The sequence below is a fragment of the Phyllostomus hastatus genome, unplaced genomic scaffold (genome assembly GCF_019186645.2).
Source record: "Phyllostomus hastatus isolate PE091 unplaced genomic scaffold, TTU_PhHast_1.1 phas_contig_152, whole genome shotgun sequence".
Lineage (NCBI taxonomy): Eukaryota > Metazoa > Chordata > Mammalia > Chiroptera > Phyllostomidae > Phyllostomus > Phyllostomus hastatus.
The window spans coordinates 1,697,373-1,713,935 of NW_025333622.1; the positions used below are offsets into that span (position 1 = coordinate 1,697,373).

At 34.4% G+C, this 16,563-nt stretch overlaps 1 pseudogene; it reads right to left on the bottom strand.

Annotated features, from left to right (window-relative positions):
* Positions 1 to 881: 881 nt before the first annotated feature.
* LOC123813427 overlaps positions 882 to 16,563 on the bottom strand; it is a 70,581-nt pseudogene continuing 54,899 nt past the window's right edge.

A 16,563-nucleotide genomic window follows, 5' to 3' on the forward strand; every position in this document is an offset into this window, starting at 1 on the left:
TTTCTCTTTATTCAGTATTTCGTTAATACATAATACTACATCTTCTACCTTGAATGGCTAATCTCAGTGAAAATACTGATAACTGCCATTTATATCGTTGCGTTCTCCAGATTTTTTTCCAGGTTTTAAATCTTAAGAGGTCATGAGAGACATTTGCTGTACAACTTCTGAGGGAGTTCTTCGCAGCCATTTGCCCACCTTCTGGTCCAAATGCTTAAAGAATTTGGGGCTGAAAAACCATTTGCTATGAGATCCCAGTCAACTTTCTCTTAAGCAAATGGTATTTGTTCAAAATGATTGAATGGAAATGAAAAGTTTTATTTAAATGCTTTCTAGAAGTTTAGTAAAAAAATAATTAGTAAAAGAAAATAAATTGTCAAAATTAATTTTGTCTCTTTGTAAGAATCACTTCATTAGAATATGAATACCTCCCATAAAGTGTTTATAATAAAAAACTGCTAATTGTACAGTGTTTATCAAAAAATAAATTAAAAAAAGCCAATGACTCCCCAAAGAATCACATGATTAAACTGATAGCTACCATGTCTTATTAGCTTACAATAACCATTCTAAAACAATTGTTTTAAAAACTGTTTTTCCCATTGGACTGAAGGGATATTTTAGTGAAACTTTACAAATAAATGGCATTGTGTAGAAATATAGTTAAATTATTTTATAACATATTTATATTACATTATTTTAGAGCTTAGGAGGAATCTCAATAATGTATCAGAGGGCATGTCAAGGCTGAGAAGGTAATTGTAAGAAAAAAAATGAGATGGAATATTTTAACAAAAGACCATGCTATGTCAGATTCCCTGGCTGTTTTCTTTTCTTTTTTCAGAGTTCAGCTTTTTATTGAATGTTACAAAAGAGGTTTTTCAAAAGAGACTAAAGCCCATGTCATCACCAGACTACTCATAATTTTCTTTCTTTGCTTTCATTTTGTTCTCTTCAGCTGGTGCAGCAGCAGTGGTGGAGAGGGCAGGATCACCTGCTGGTGCATACCAGCTGCTGGGGCAAGTCCACCAGCCCCTATGTTGCAGATGAGGCTCCTTTGTAAACAAGCCTGGCCAGAAAGGTTCAACATTTACACCAGCTGCCTTGATGGAGGCATTGATCTTATCATCCCTTACTGTCACCTCATCCTCATGAAGGATAAGGGCCCAGAAGATGCGGGAGAGCTCTGAGACTCAAGCCACGGTGTGGGTAAATATGCTGGGTGTACACTGGCCAAGGGCTGGAGTGCTGGGCGAGTGCTGGGCAATGGCTGATCTGAGCAGTGCTAGTTGCAGGGTGATGTGAGTGGCTCATGGCCACCGGGCCTTAGCTTCCTGAGTACCTGAGCTGCCGCTGGAGTGAGGGGGATGGCTTTTTTTTTTTAATTTTTATTTTAGTAGTTGTTCAAATACAGTTTTCTGTCCTTTACTCCCATCCCAGCCCACCCACCCATTCCTCACCACCTCCCTTCCATTTCCACACCCCACTAGTTTTTGTCCATGTGTCCTTTATATTTGTTTCTGTAAACCCTTCCCATTCTCCCCTGAAATTCCCCTGAAATTCCCTCTCCTCTTCCCTCTTGTCACTGTCAGATTGTTCTTTGTTTCAGTGTCTTTGGCTATATTTTACTTGTTTGTTTGTTTTGTTGATTAGGTTCCTGTTAAAGGTGAGATCATAAGGTATTTGTCTTTCACTGCCTGGCTTATTTCGCTTAGCATGGTGCTTTCCAGTTGCATCCAGGCTGTTGCAAAGGGTAGGAGCTCCTTCTTTCTTTCTGCTGCATAGAATTCCATTGTGTAAATGTACCATAGTTTTTGATCCATTCATTTGCTGATGGGCATCTAGGTGGCTTCCAGCACTTGGCTATTGTAAATTGTGCTGCTATGAACATTTGGACGCATAGGAATGGCTTTTTTCTTAATTTCTGTTAGGCAAAAACGAGATCGCTCAAAAATCCTGTTCATGAATTTCTTTTCTCCTTCTTTTCCTTCTTAATTTATTGTTCTGGATTATTCTATGAGTATGTATGTGTGTAAATCTCAGATACTAACTTACACTATGCTTTCTGTTGCCATATCACTAAATACTAGTTTTTCTACAAACTACTAGGAAAATGAATAATTTTTCAATTAATTATGTTGACATTATATTCATTTGTTAAACATCTACATTATAATTTTGAATAAAATGATGAATATGTAACAGAAGTAAATTAATTTTTAAAAATAAAATAGCATTTCAGTTTATTTCTAAACTAAAAAGAAGATAATTGATGTATATCTAGAATATCTCAAACTCATATTTGCCTTTTTATCAACTCAAATAAATCTGTTCTCTAAATTATATTTTTATTTTATAGGGTTTTTTATTTTCCATTTCAGATAAGATGTATTTCAAAGCACAATTCCAGTGGTCACTAAGATCCTATCTGGTGAAAAATATCATATTTCCACTAATTATTCTTTAAGGGCCTACATCTTTCCTCTTGAATTCATGTACTTGCTTTGACTTTCCCATGTTCTGCCTTCAGGCCTATACCACAAGGACTAATTAAAAAAAATAGATGAGATATTTGATTCAGTAATATAACTGTGGTTTTATTATCCAGTTACAAATAACTATATGTACATATAGTCTCATTTAAAAATAATATTTTTATTTTTCATTTAATCTTAAATGTAGATGCATGAGAGTTAAAGTTAAAGAGAGATAGGGGTGACAGCTGAGGGTGAGAATTAATTTCCTGAATCCAAGATACGTTCAGTAATAGGAGGGCAAGGAAAATGGGTAGTGACAACATTATATCTTCCTTCATTATAATTATTTAATGTTTTAAAACTAATACCTAAAAGTTTTTTTTCTTTTCCAAGTAAAATTTGAAATAAATGCTAAAAGGTACATTATCCATCACACTTTCTTGAACATCGGCACATGTAATTCTTGAAAAGCTGAAGGATATATTACATTTTTTCAAGTTTATCTTCAAAGTGATTCCATTGGATTTAGTATCTGAAGTTTGTATTGCTTCTGTTGAAATTTTTAATGAAGTTTCCTTCTTGTGGCATCTTCAGAAATGACATTTTAGGGAGACTTTTTAGAGTATATCTTACCAAGGTCATGAAATGCAGAATTTTGGATACATTTTTTGAAGTGCATATAAACACACATCATTTTGGGGAACAAAATGTTTTTATTCTTATTCTGACATCACTGTACTGAAAAGCCCTAGAAATAGCTGAAAAGCAACAAGGGAGAATTTCCAGAAACATGCTTCTAGAAATAGTTCAGTAACAACTTAGAGAGATGACTTAGTTGATAACTAGGATGAGCCAAATGATATCACCTGCCAGTGAGGTTTCACCAGAACAATGACTATAGTTATACCGAGGTGTTTCTTTTTCAATAACCCCACTGAACTTTTGGGAAAGTATAATGGAAGTTACTCTTCATAGCAATTTTTCATAATACTATCTATCCTAAACCACATCCTGAGGCCATTCATTGCAATTGATGCTGAAATGTTCTAACAGAGAAGATCCAAGGAGATTCCATCCATAGTGAATTATCTCAGTACCCTCAAATTCTAAATATTTGTTTAAAATGCCAAAATCGATCATGTCAGTGCAACAAAAAATATAGTTGAACATTTTCCAGTACCTTTGCTCACAGGTTCAAACCTGCAGTAAATAAATCAAGTGAAATTTCATGTAGGGTGACAGTGAAAAAATTAGATTTAGATATATTTACAAAATCAAAACTTTACAGTTTTTGTAAGCATTTGTCACTAACAAAAATCTGCTTTTTATTTTATATATCAAAGTAATATCAATTTAACTATAGTTATTTATTATCATAAACAGTAACACTTCCTATTTCCATTCTTAAACCAGGTTCATAACTTGTTCATTAAAGTCTTTCCACAGCTCCACTCCAAAGTAGCTATTATTCTTCCTTCTCACTGAATTTTAGTTTTAAGCAACCAGAACAAAATCTCTTGTATATGAGTACACCTTTCTCTTCCTGATTTAGTGTTTGGGTCTTTATAATCCATTACCCCCAGAATATTAATCCATCTTAAATCCAGATTTTCCAAGACAGAAATTTCAACTCAAATTCCTCTGCCACCATGAGAATTTTCCCAGACTTAATGCAGTCCTCCTCTCAATCCCCACAGCCCAGGGGCAGGATCTGCGTTCCATCATGTGTCAGTCTGTATTCTGTGTTGGGTTATGTCTGCTCTTTCAGTTTGCAATTCTTCAAGAGCAGAGAAAATGCATGTTTGTGTACATATCCTTCATCCAACATAGTGTTTCATTCATATCATTTGTGTGTTTCATAAAGGAAGTTGTCTTAATCTTTGTCAAAATAAAGCTTAAATGAGAAAACACCAATAAGATTTCTATTTCCCAGAGAGATAGTGAAAGAATTTGTTAATTTCTCACAAAATAGCAACCATTGATAACTCTTAAATGCAATATAAATATATGAGAGAATTTCCAATTTCATAAAATTTCCTAAGGGTGATGTTTACATCACTGCTGTTACTTAGTATGTTTTATCTACAACTATTCAAGCCTTAAGCAATTGACTCTATACCCTCAGTCATTCTAGGGCCACCTACCTCTCTGAGACAGTATGTTAAGGAGGTCTTTTACCTTAGAAAGCTCCTACACCTTTGAAGTCTCATAAAAATTTCTACTAGGTGTGTCTGATAAGTCTCCTACCTTGAAGTGACTGTTGCTTGATTTCTATTGTCTATTTTTCTTTTGTTATTAATAAATCAATGCTATTTAAACAACTTTCTGGCAGGTTATGTTTTCCTGTTCACCTGAATAGACGTGTCTGAGAATTATTTCTCTCCAATTTATATGCATTTTCTGTGAATAATGTTTAGAAAAACATGTCATAGAATTTTCTTTATGTATACTAATTATGTAGTGAACATTCTTTAAACACTTCTTACAACTAATTGGGGATCAAACACTACCCCTCAAAAAATAACAGCATAGAAAGAGAAGCTTGACAGGAAAGAATAAGGTTTACCATCAAAGATAAATATTAAAGGTTTTTTATCCAGTTTCCTTCCCTAATACAATCACATCTCAGTTGGTTTAATATTTTCTCATGGAGGGAGAGGGGAAGAACAAAAACAGCCTACTGTCTGAATAGTTAGTTCTCGTATAAGTCTCAATAGACGCAATACTTGTCTTTCTCAAAATTCATATGTTGAAATCCTAACACCCACTGTGGTGGTATTAGGGATGTGATGGTCATTGGGAGGTGCTTTGTTCATAAGAGTGGAGCCTTTATGAATGGGATTAATTCCTTCACTAAAGAGAGCTCCCTCACACACTGTGCCATGTAAGGACACAGAAGATGGCAGTCTATGACAAGAATGCAGGCTCTATCCAGACACTGAGTTTACCAGCACTTTGATCTTGGGCTTCCCAGGTTCTAGAACTGTGAGAAATAAATTTGTGTTGCTCATAAGCCCCCCAGGCTAAGGTATTCTGTTGTAACAGCCCAAGTGGACTAAGACTTTAAGGATACACTAGAAATACAAATGTGACATAATGCTGTTCATTGTTCTATAGAGCATATATTTCTATTGTCCTTTCAAACTTCATAGATACTTCTGTATTTTTCTGATATGCCATTGTTTTACTGAATTATTGACACACATAATAATTCATTAGTAAGATGAGAATGTATTCCTTTTGTATATTATTCCCTAAATTTCATAATAATCTAGGTATCTTTTGAAAAATTCATCTATGGTCTGAAAAAGTCACCGAAGAGTCTAAATAGTGTATTCAACACACACAATCAGAAGACAATGAATGTATATTGATCAATTAATCTATCTTTTAATACATTAAATAATATTTATATAAAATATCTCACTGAAGATATGTTTATTTTTATTTCACATTTCACTAACTTGTTTTCTATGTTAAAACTTGTTATTCTGTTTTATATAACCATTATTATTGTTTCCATTCTGCAACTATTAAAGGAATTGTTCTGTTATTCATTGAACCTTGCTGTCAAGTAATGATAAATGACCACCTTGAAAAGAAAAAGAAAAACCCAAGGTCAACAATGAGGATGAGCCCAGGAGAAAGATAATGGTTGAAAGCCATCTTAACTTACTAATTTAGACCTACAAGTCAATAAAAGCTTAATGTCCTGGAAAAAGTCTTCAAACCTGTGTTTACAGAGCCATGGGGTACTGTTTTTTAAAAGATGACAAAATAGCACAGCAGTAGTCTTTTATAAGATAAATAAGTGGCCAGAGAAAAAGATGGGAGAAGAAAGAAAAATGTAGGAGCAAAAATTGAGAAGTAAAATAGAATTAAATTTGTTTTAATAAAAATTCACTTTGCATCTGTTCTGTGTCAGATACTATGTTAATTGCTAAAAAAATAAATAATTAAAAAGATGTTAAGTTCCCAATCCCCAACAAATTCTTAATGTAATAGAGAAAAGTTGGTAATAAAAATAATAAAAATAGCACATTTCATGCAGTAGAGTAAAAAGTATAGGGATGTTTTCTTAAAAATGCAAAATAAACATGTACTTTTTTATTTTAATTTGCATCTAAAACAGCACCACATTTACAAGGATAAGCCATGGGTTTATGGGAATCCTAAATTACTAGAATAGACAGAAGTCAATCAAGTTTAATGACCTGGAAAGATGAAGTCAGTAATGCTATTACCTGTGAATATGAAGTCAGTAGTGCTATTTTTCAGGAGGTGACAAAGTGGAACAACAACATTACCTTTTAAAAATGAGAAAAAAATTCCAAACTGTCAGTATTAGTAATCTTGAAATTCTTGGGATGTTTCTATTGTGGTTGGGGGTGTGTTTGTGTGTGCGTGAGCTCACATGATGGAATATATGGTGTGGTTTAGAGAGTAGACTGAGAAAATGATCTGTCATCTTTTAGTTTTATATTATCCCTTGATGAATATTTTTATAAACAAAATGTAGAAACTACACTTAGGATCACATCATTTTATGTATTTTTTTATATTTTAGAGATCATTCTTTAGTGATATCATATATTTACTTTTACCTTTTTATTAAATTGATTGAAGTGACACTGTTTAAAAATTATATAGGGCTTTTTTATTAGGGAATGTTTCAAATATGAATTAATACAGAGGGAATTTAATGATGAACTTCTGAAAATCCACCCCCTTATCTTAAACCTTATACTACTTATAGAGACTATATTTGTGCCTCCAAATATTGTATTAATAAGAGTATTTTTATCATTTCATCTCATCTATGATTATTTAGGCACATTCTGAGCATTTTAGATTCCATAAAATTATTACTATCTCCTTTGATTTTACAGATGACAAAATTTAATTCAAGAGACATAAAGTAATTTTATAGATCATCTGGTTACTTAATGGTAGAATTAGGATTAATATTTGACCCGAGTGCCTCATTTTGTCATTGTACTGTTGAATTTCAGAAAGTTATAAAAAGAATGAATTTTTTATTGGAAATAGAAGAGAAAAGATGAGACACTAATAAACATGAGGGTCTCACACCCTGTTTTCAGCCCTCAACTCTGAAGAGCTATTGCAGCTCCAGTGCTTCCAACCCCTCAGAATTATAGTTATAAGAGAATTTTTCTACTATAATCTTTGCACATAGACTTCAGTCTCACAATTCACCTTCTGGAGAAACTGACCTGTGACAAATTGAACTTTAAGAGTATTACTTGTCACTATTCCATGCCTGTATTATGTTGAGGCCATGAATTTGTCCTGTAAACAATGTGGATGGATGTATGACTTCTCCCCATTAGTGGTCAACAGGACAGGTATAAATAAGATGGTAACTACTAAGTTAAACCAGAGTTTCTATTTAAACTTGATGACTGAAACTTATGTATATAACTTATGGATATAGCACAGAGTTTATCCTATAGAGCCCTATATAACTGTCATAGAAAGATAAATATGTAGGTTAGTAGACTTGGTCACCATCTCCACTTAGTTATTCTAAGTGGTGATATGTGCCAGGATGTTACACAAACACTGGCAAAAGGAAAACACAAAAGTCACAGACTGCAACTTATTCTTTTTTTTCAAATAATATTGTATAATTGCCTATAATTCTACTCACAAAGCATCTGGGAATACCCAACAGTACTTTGTTGGGTTACCAATCATTGCTAAAGCTGAAACAATGTTTCAATCTGAAGGTCTGTTTATGCTTCACAGGGCCATTAATATTTTTCACACTGACCCAGAACAGCTCAATTTAAGATACCATGAAGTACCTTGGAGAGACAGACTTTTGAAAAAGAACAGAGTATTGGGAATAAGTGAATACTACATAAGACATTTTGTCAGATAGTTGAGTGGATGCAGCCAGATGCAGTCCTTCACTCCTCGGTGGTTTGTACTGACTTGTCTGCACACGGGGTTGTTTCTCATTTCAGTGTCATTAACTTCATTCTGACATATGAAAAATTATGTACTAACCTATAACTAATAATCAGTTATAGCAAAGTTATAAGATATAAAGTTAGTATACAAAAGTCAACCTCTTTCCTATATTACCAGCAGTGAATAATTGAAATTTGAAATTAAAAACATAATACCATTTACATTAGCATCCACAACCTGAAACACTTAGGCATAAATCTAACAAAAATATATAAGAGGTCTACATGAGGAAAACTGTAAAATTCTGATAAAACAGGTGAAAGAGTAACTAAATAATTGAGGAGCTCATCCATGTCCATGGAAAGGAAGACTCAGCATTATCAATATGGCAGTTATTCCCAACTTGATCAATGGATTTAATGAAATCTAAGTCAAAATCCCAGCAGTAATTTGTGAATATTGAAATAGTGATTCTACATCTTATGTGGTGAGCACAGAAAAACAGAGTATCCAATACAATATTGTAGAAAAAGCAACTTAGAAGACTGCCACTATATGACTTCCAGACTTACTAGAAGAGACAGTAGTCGAGACAGTGTGGTATTGGTGAAAGGACAGACCAATAGATCAATGGAACAAAGAAGAGCCCAGAAACAGTTGTCTCATCTCTGACAAAGAACAAATATCATTTGTTTCAACAAATGATGCAAAAAAAGAACTAAAAGGGCCACCTATAAAAAAATAAGAATGTAGATACAGACCTTACATCCTTCTCAAAAATTATCAAATTGTTTATAAAGCGAAGTATAAAACACAAAAGTTTAAAACTTGTGGAAGAGAGAAAAAATACACATGGCCTTTGGTATGATGATGACTATTTAGATACAATACCAAAATCTTGATCCACAGAAGAAAGAATTGAAATATTGTACTTCATTAAAATTTAAAAACTTCTGTAAAAGATAATGTCAAGATAATAAGAAGACTAGCCACAGGCTAAAAGAAATTGTTTTCAAAGAGATATCTGATAAAGTACTGTATCCCAAAATATACAAAGAACATTTAAAACTCAAAAATAAGAAAAACTCTATTTAAAAAATAGGCAAAATATTTGAAGAGATACCTTAGCAAAGAAGATATGATAGAAAATAAGCATATAAAATGATACTCTGCATCACCTTAAAAGAATGGCAAATTAAAAAAAAAAACAATAAAATACCACTATACACCTATTAAAATAGCTAAAATCAAAAATACTGACAATACCAAATGAATTTAAATCAACAGAAACTCTTATTCATTGATGGTGGAAATAGAAATTGATAAAACCAATTTTGGAAAACAGTGTGACAGTTGCTTTAAAATTAAAGATAATCTTACAATATGATACAGTAATTGTGCTCCCAAATGATCTGTAAACTCATGTGAACCCAAAAACCTGCTCAAGGATGTTTACAATGGGTTTATTTTTCTTTGTCAAAACTTGGAAGCAATTGTGTCCATGGATGAATAAGTTAACTCTGGTACATCCAGACACTGGAGTGTTATTCAGCACTAAAAGGAAATGAGCTATAAAGAGCCATGAAATGACAGCAAGAGACCTCTAATTCTTATTACTAAGTGAAAAAAAGCCAATCTGAAAAAGCCATGTACTGTATGATTCCAATTATGTGACATCTGGAAAAGGCAAAACTGTGGAGATGATTAAAAGATTTGTGGTTGCCTGGGGGTGGGGGAAGAAAAGCTGAATCCACACAGCACAGAGGTATTTTAGGGTAGCATCTGTATGAGGCTATCATGGTGGATCCATGTCATTATATAGTTGTCAAAACCCATGAATGTACATCACCAAGAATTAAGTCTAATGTAAAGTATGGACTTTGGGTGATAAAGATATGCATATGTAGGCTTATTGATTTTAACAAATATTTCTCTGTGGCAGGAAGTTGGTTGTGGGAGAGGCTGTGCATATGTGGGGGTAGGGGTATGTGGGAACTTTCTGTATTTTCTACTCAATTTTTCTGTGAACCTGAAACTGCATATAAAATAAATTTCATTAAAAATATGAAATTGAAAATTAAAAATGGATCATTTGCCTGAATATAATTTACTCTGACATAGCCCCATTCATACTCTTAGAGCCAAATGATATCAATATAACTGAAAATAGTTATACTGATAACTAAGTCAAAGCACCAATACACATTCAACTGCAAACATCTGAATCATATTTAATATCATGAACTAGGAAAAAATTAAGGTCAATAATTTAAAATAATTTGACAACTAAGTGGTAGGGTGCTCATAGGTTTTATGTCTTTCATTGGGTGACAATCCAGCAGGAGTATCTAGTTTTACTGGTGGTGGGTGTTCGTCTACTTCATAATTGGCATGTCTTGGAAGAGGCAACATGGTATGATGAGTCAGTGGGTATTGTGCTGCTTCCTGCCTAAGGGACAATTTACTTCTCTGTAAAATGGAGGTAAACTGAAATGTATGTTTAATTAATGCATATTATAAAATGCCTTGACCATGCCTTGCCTATAGAAGATTGCACAGGATGAATCTTAGTATTTTTCATTAGGACATTGAAACTGGTGGTGAAAGTGCAGACAGAATATGAGAAACAGGGTATAGGATGAAACACACTTCTTAAACCACAGTTTGAAGGCCGGCATCTCACACAGGCTCAATATAGCTCTCCCCCACACATAAAGTGTTGACTTAGCTTGGAGACCTGGGAGATTTGATGATACTAGCTCCAAATCCTCTCACAGTCAAAATTAACTAGAGCTTGAAGGCAACTATTTCTCCTAGATAGGCAGTGGCTCCCCTGTCTGCCCCACTCTCCATCTGGTATTTTTCAGTCTGGCATGTCACCTGCCTGGCCTCTTCCATCACCTGTGTTTTAACCCCCAGTGTAAAACAAACTAAACTGCAGAAAGTAAATCTGCTTGTAGGTAACAAACTATATTTTGGAAACACCACATAATGATATTTAATGTTTTTATTTAGAATGTAGACTTCACGGTCCCCCATAAAATGTGTCACTAAAATTTATTCCCTTAGATATGGGTTTAAATATTAGTTTTAAGTTTGTCCCATCTTTTCCAATCAAGGTAACAAGGGGTATTTACCTTGGCTGATGTTATAGCCCCTTTAGAAGAATTTCTTGTTTGTTTAATAAGTTGATAAAATGCATGCAAGCTAAGAGGAAGAAAACTGGGTGGTTTCCAATTATGCTTCTAAAGAATTACTGCAGACTCCTAGAGGATGAATGTAACAGCTCTGCCCTGGGTCCTGCTCTACCTTGTTCCTTGATGAACCTTGTCCTTTAAATCAGCTGTAGCAGTTTATGTAAACTCTAACTGCACCACTGCTGATCATAAATGTATCTGAGTACAGAAAGGCTCATTTTCTCCTTAAAGAAGTTTCTGTGGTCAACTTGATATGTTGTTGGCTTTAAGTTACCCTGTAGAATTTACATATTATACTTTGCAGTTAAAACCTGAGTTCTCACCAGAAAAATTACTTAACTTCCCTGTTCTTTGGTTTCCTTATTTGCACGGGGATTTATTTTAAATCCTCACACAAGGATATGGTTTTTACTGATTTTAGAGAGAGAGGAAGGGAAAGAGAGAGAGAGAAAAACATGAATGTGAGAGAGAAACATGGATCAGTTGCCTCTCACATGTGCTCCAACTAGGGATCCCACCCACCACCTTTTGGCGACCGGATGTTGCTCCAACCAACTGAGTCACCTGGCCAAGGCTTACATGGCGATTTTAAAAGAACCTAAAAGACTGGGCTACTGAGACAATTACATAACCTAATAAATTTAAAGTGCCTAAGATTAGATTTGCTGCATATGAGTTAGTTTTTAAAAATTGGAAGCTGATCAGATCATTGACATATTAAGAGAATTACATTCCAGTCACACACACATGCAAACACACACATACGCATGCATCCCTCATTTTAAACATGGTGGATTATGTTAAATAAATGGCTTCTTATTCAGCTGAGTGACTAAATAAGTGTTTAGTGTGCATATTCGACCCCACACCTGGTTCTGCAAGTGGGAACTAATGAAGAAGAAGGAAGATATGGAAGTGAAGGAAAAGACGGTAGTGAAAAGACAGATAAGAAACAATGAGACAGAGGAGATGCCTCTGCTGGGGTAAGAACAAAGGTGGTTTTCGTACAATGTCTTAAAAGGGATATACTCATCTTAGAGCATCAGAAATCTTCAAAAACATTTCATAGGGAGCTACCTTGGTTTATGTTTGGAGTTGCTAAAAGGAAGTTTTGGGAAGGGTCTCTGTAAGAGGTTTGAATGGACACAAGAATGGTGTTAAAGAAAGTAATATAACAGCAAAAACACCCATGTTTTATGTTAACCATAAAACATCAGGTGCCTAGGACATCACAGAATGCTTGAGTTGTATGGCATGTATTTTTTTTCAAGCAGTGATTTGAAATAATCCCAGGGCAAAGTGAGAGAATATTTAACTTATAAAAGAAAATTTTCAGAAAAAAAATGAGAAAATGCACCATCAATGTTTGAAAGTGTGTCTTGAGATAGAAGTGATTTTTGTAGCTGAAAAAGGCAGAATTCAGAAATTAGGAAAGTATTTGCATTGCATATTTTTAGTCAATGGGGTAGAATTTTATAAATATAGGTACAACAACTTCTGTTTGGATCCACACACTGCACAACAGAAGACAATGGTAAACCACTGCTGCTTTTTATTTTCTTATTATTTTATTCACTCTTTGTTTTACCTTGAAAACTGTGATAGGACAGTCCAAAATGGAATACAAAATAATATTGCAAGATGAAACTCCCAGGTCAGAAAGCATGCAAACCGTTATTGGGGAGGAGAACAAATGTGAACTGAATTGTGACTAATGACACACTAGACCAAAGCCAAAATGATGTCTAGTGGCTGCTGTGCACAAAGGTAAAACAAAGGTACAATGCCACACAAAACATGCCATTTGAGCATGGAAAGTAAGAAGCATGAACCAAGGTAAACTGTAAATTGTCAAGCAAGCAAGAAAATGTTTAAATATTGCAGTATTTAGTGTTAGTAAACAAAAATGAACTGGAATAGGACATTTCCAGTCAGGAAAGTACAATACAAAGTGTTCTACTCTGGAAATGACAAACACATAAGAAGCAAAGTTGCTTTAATTTTGAGTCAAGATATAGCACAGACAGACATGGGCAACAATGAAAGTTTTGATCAAATAATATCAGTCTTCTAGTAAAACCTATTAACAGAACCACCATTCAAACCTATGCTCCAACTATGTAGGCTTAAGAAGATAAAAAGTTTTTATGCAAGTATTCAAGGAGAAATTGATCACACACAAAAACAAGATATGCTGATAATTATAGGTGACTGGAGTGCAAAAGTAGGAAGTAAAGCAGTATGCATGTCATTAAAAAATGGACTAGAGTCCAGAAATGAAGCAGAAAATTGGCTTGTGGATTTCTGTGAAGCCAACAACTTGTCCAAGGCAAACACATGTTTCAAAAAACTGAACAGATGACTACATGGACATCACCAGATGGCCAATATCGAACCAAATAGACTATGTAATTGGAAGCAGGAGATGGAGAAACTGTATTCTCTGCCAAAACAAGACCAGGAGCAGATTGTGGTGCTGACCATGGACTGTTAATATCAAACCTAGAGTACAACTGAAGAAGAGCACTGAGAGAATTATAGTGACAACATATAATGTACATAGCAGTTCGGATGGATTTAAAACCTACATAAAAAAGCAGATTTGCATTGTTAAACTTGATTGGCCATGAACAAGAAGAATTGTGGCCTCAAACCAGAACTATTCAGGAAGAATGTGAAAAGACAACGACAGAAGAATGAAGGAAAGAAAAATCAAGATGAGTGACAGAAGAAACATTAAAAATTGTTAGACACAGATGCAAAGGAAAAGTAAAAGCTGACAAAACAGGGCTAGAATCCTGAACACAATTTTTCAATGGCTATTATGTAGAAATAAAAAGGACTATTATTGGGTTGGCCAAAATGTTTATTCAGTTATTTTTCCTTAAAATACAAAGACCCATTTTTTTCTTTTCACCCAAAACTTTATTGATTTGGGTATTTTGAGTATGTTGGCTATCTCCCACTTGGTATATTGTTGATTGTTCTAATTAATGTCTCTATTTGATGGCTATCCACTTCAACTGGTCTACCTGACCGTGGAGCATTGTCCAGCAAGAAATCTTCAGCACAAAACTTTGCAAATGACTTTTGGCATGTTCAATCAGTCACAGCACCTTCTCTACTCACTGCACAAACCTTTTTCTGCATTCCAGTTGCATTTTTACCTTTCTTGAAATAATAAAGCATAATGTGCCAATAATGTTGCTTATTTTCTTCCATCTTCAATATTAAAATGGCTGCATAAAAATTCATCTATTGTGATAAGATTTTTAAAAATGAACACTGATATGACAGCTGTCACAATACAATCTAACAAAATTGTTTCAAATGAAGTTAAAGGCAACTAAGTGCTACTAGAGACACATTACAGGGAAAAAAAAACAAATGAACATTTTGGCCAGCCCAATACAATGTATGAAGATAAAATAGAACCACAAAAAAAAAGAAATAGGAAAACAAGTGATCTCTACCAGGAGAATCAAAAAATAAAAAGGAAATTCAAACCTAGACTAGGAATCCTGAGATACCAACAAGGAATCACATCATCTGATCAGGAGGAAATAAATGGAAAGTGGAAACAGTACACTGAAAAGTTGTACAGAAGAACAAAGAATGACAGATACCTCTGAAGAAGATTTCTATAAAGAACCACCTGTGGTTGTAGAAAGCAAAATGAAAGTTTCTCTGATAGTATTGGGAAGAAATAAATCACCAGTGATAGATGGGATACTCGTAGAATTACTTCAAGCTACAGAGACAGAATCCATCAAAATTCTAACAAGACTACACCAACAAATATGGAAAAGAAAGTTATAGCCTACAGACTGGAATCATTCAATATGCATCCCAATCTTCAAGAAAGGAGATGCAAAGGGCTGCAGCAACTACGGGACAGTTGTTCTAATTTCTGACACAAGTGATGCCCCAGTGATGCAACAAAGGCTTCTGCCTTCTTTGGAGAAAGAAATGCTGGATTCAGAAAAGAAAGAGACACTCAGGTGTAATTGCAATCATTTGTTGGACACTGGAGTGTTCCAACATATCTCAGAAAGAGATTAGTCTATGTTTTATAGACTACAGTAAAGTCTTTGACTCTGTTGATATGAAAAGGTATGGGTTTGGGAAAAAGGGTATGCCTCCACCTAGACTGTCCTGCCGTGAAACATCTATTGGAAGACAGAAGGCCACAGTAAGGACAGAATATGGTGAAACAGAATGGTTTCCTATAGGCAAAAGTATCAGACAAGGGTGCATTCTACCTCCATCTGTGTTTAATCTGTATGCAGAAAATACATTATATGAAAAACTGGGGTGAGAGGAAGGAGGAGTGTAAATTGGTGGAAGAATTATCAACAAGATATGCAAAATGTAGCAGTGATTTGAAACCATTTCTGATGAAAGTGAAAAAAAGTGCCAAAGCAGTAGTGAATTTGTACATGAGAGACACAAACATCATGACAAGGGAAGAAACACACAACTTTAACACAGGCAATGAAGACATGGAAGTTGTTACGATTTTGCTTACCTTGGTTCAGTCATCAATTTGAATAAAAGACTACAAAGAAAAAATCAAAGAGAAGGCTCAGGTACAAAAAGCAGTAATGGAAAAATTAGGAAAGATCACCAAGAGCAAAAATGTGTCATTAGGAAAAAGGCTAAGATTATTTACACACTCTCATTCCCAATTACTGTAATACTATGTATGGATGCAAAAGTTGGAAAGTGAAAAAGGCTGATAGGATATATATACACATATCCAATAAACAACACACACACACACACATTTGTATGTATACACACATTTATTTGGAATATGGTGTTGGAGGGCAGCTCTATTGACACCCCGGAACGCCAGAAAGACTACCAAATGGGTCCTAGAGCAAATCAGGCCTGAAATATTAGAAGAAGCAAATATGACAAAACTGAAACTGTCCTTCATGGACATTATG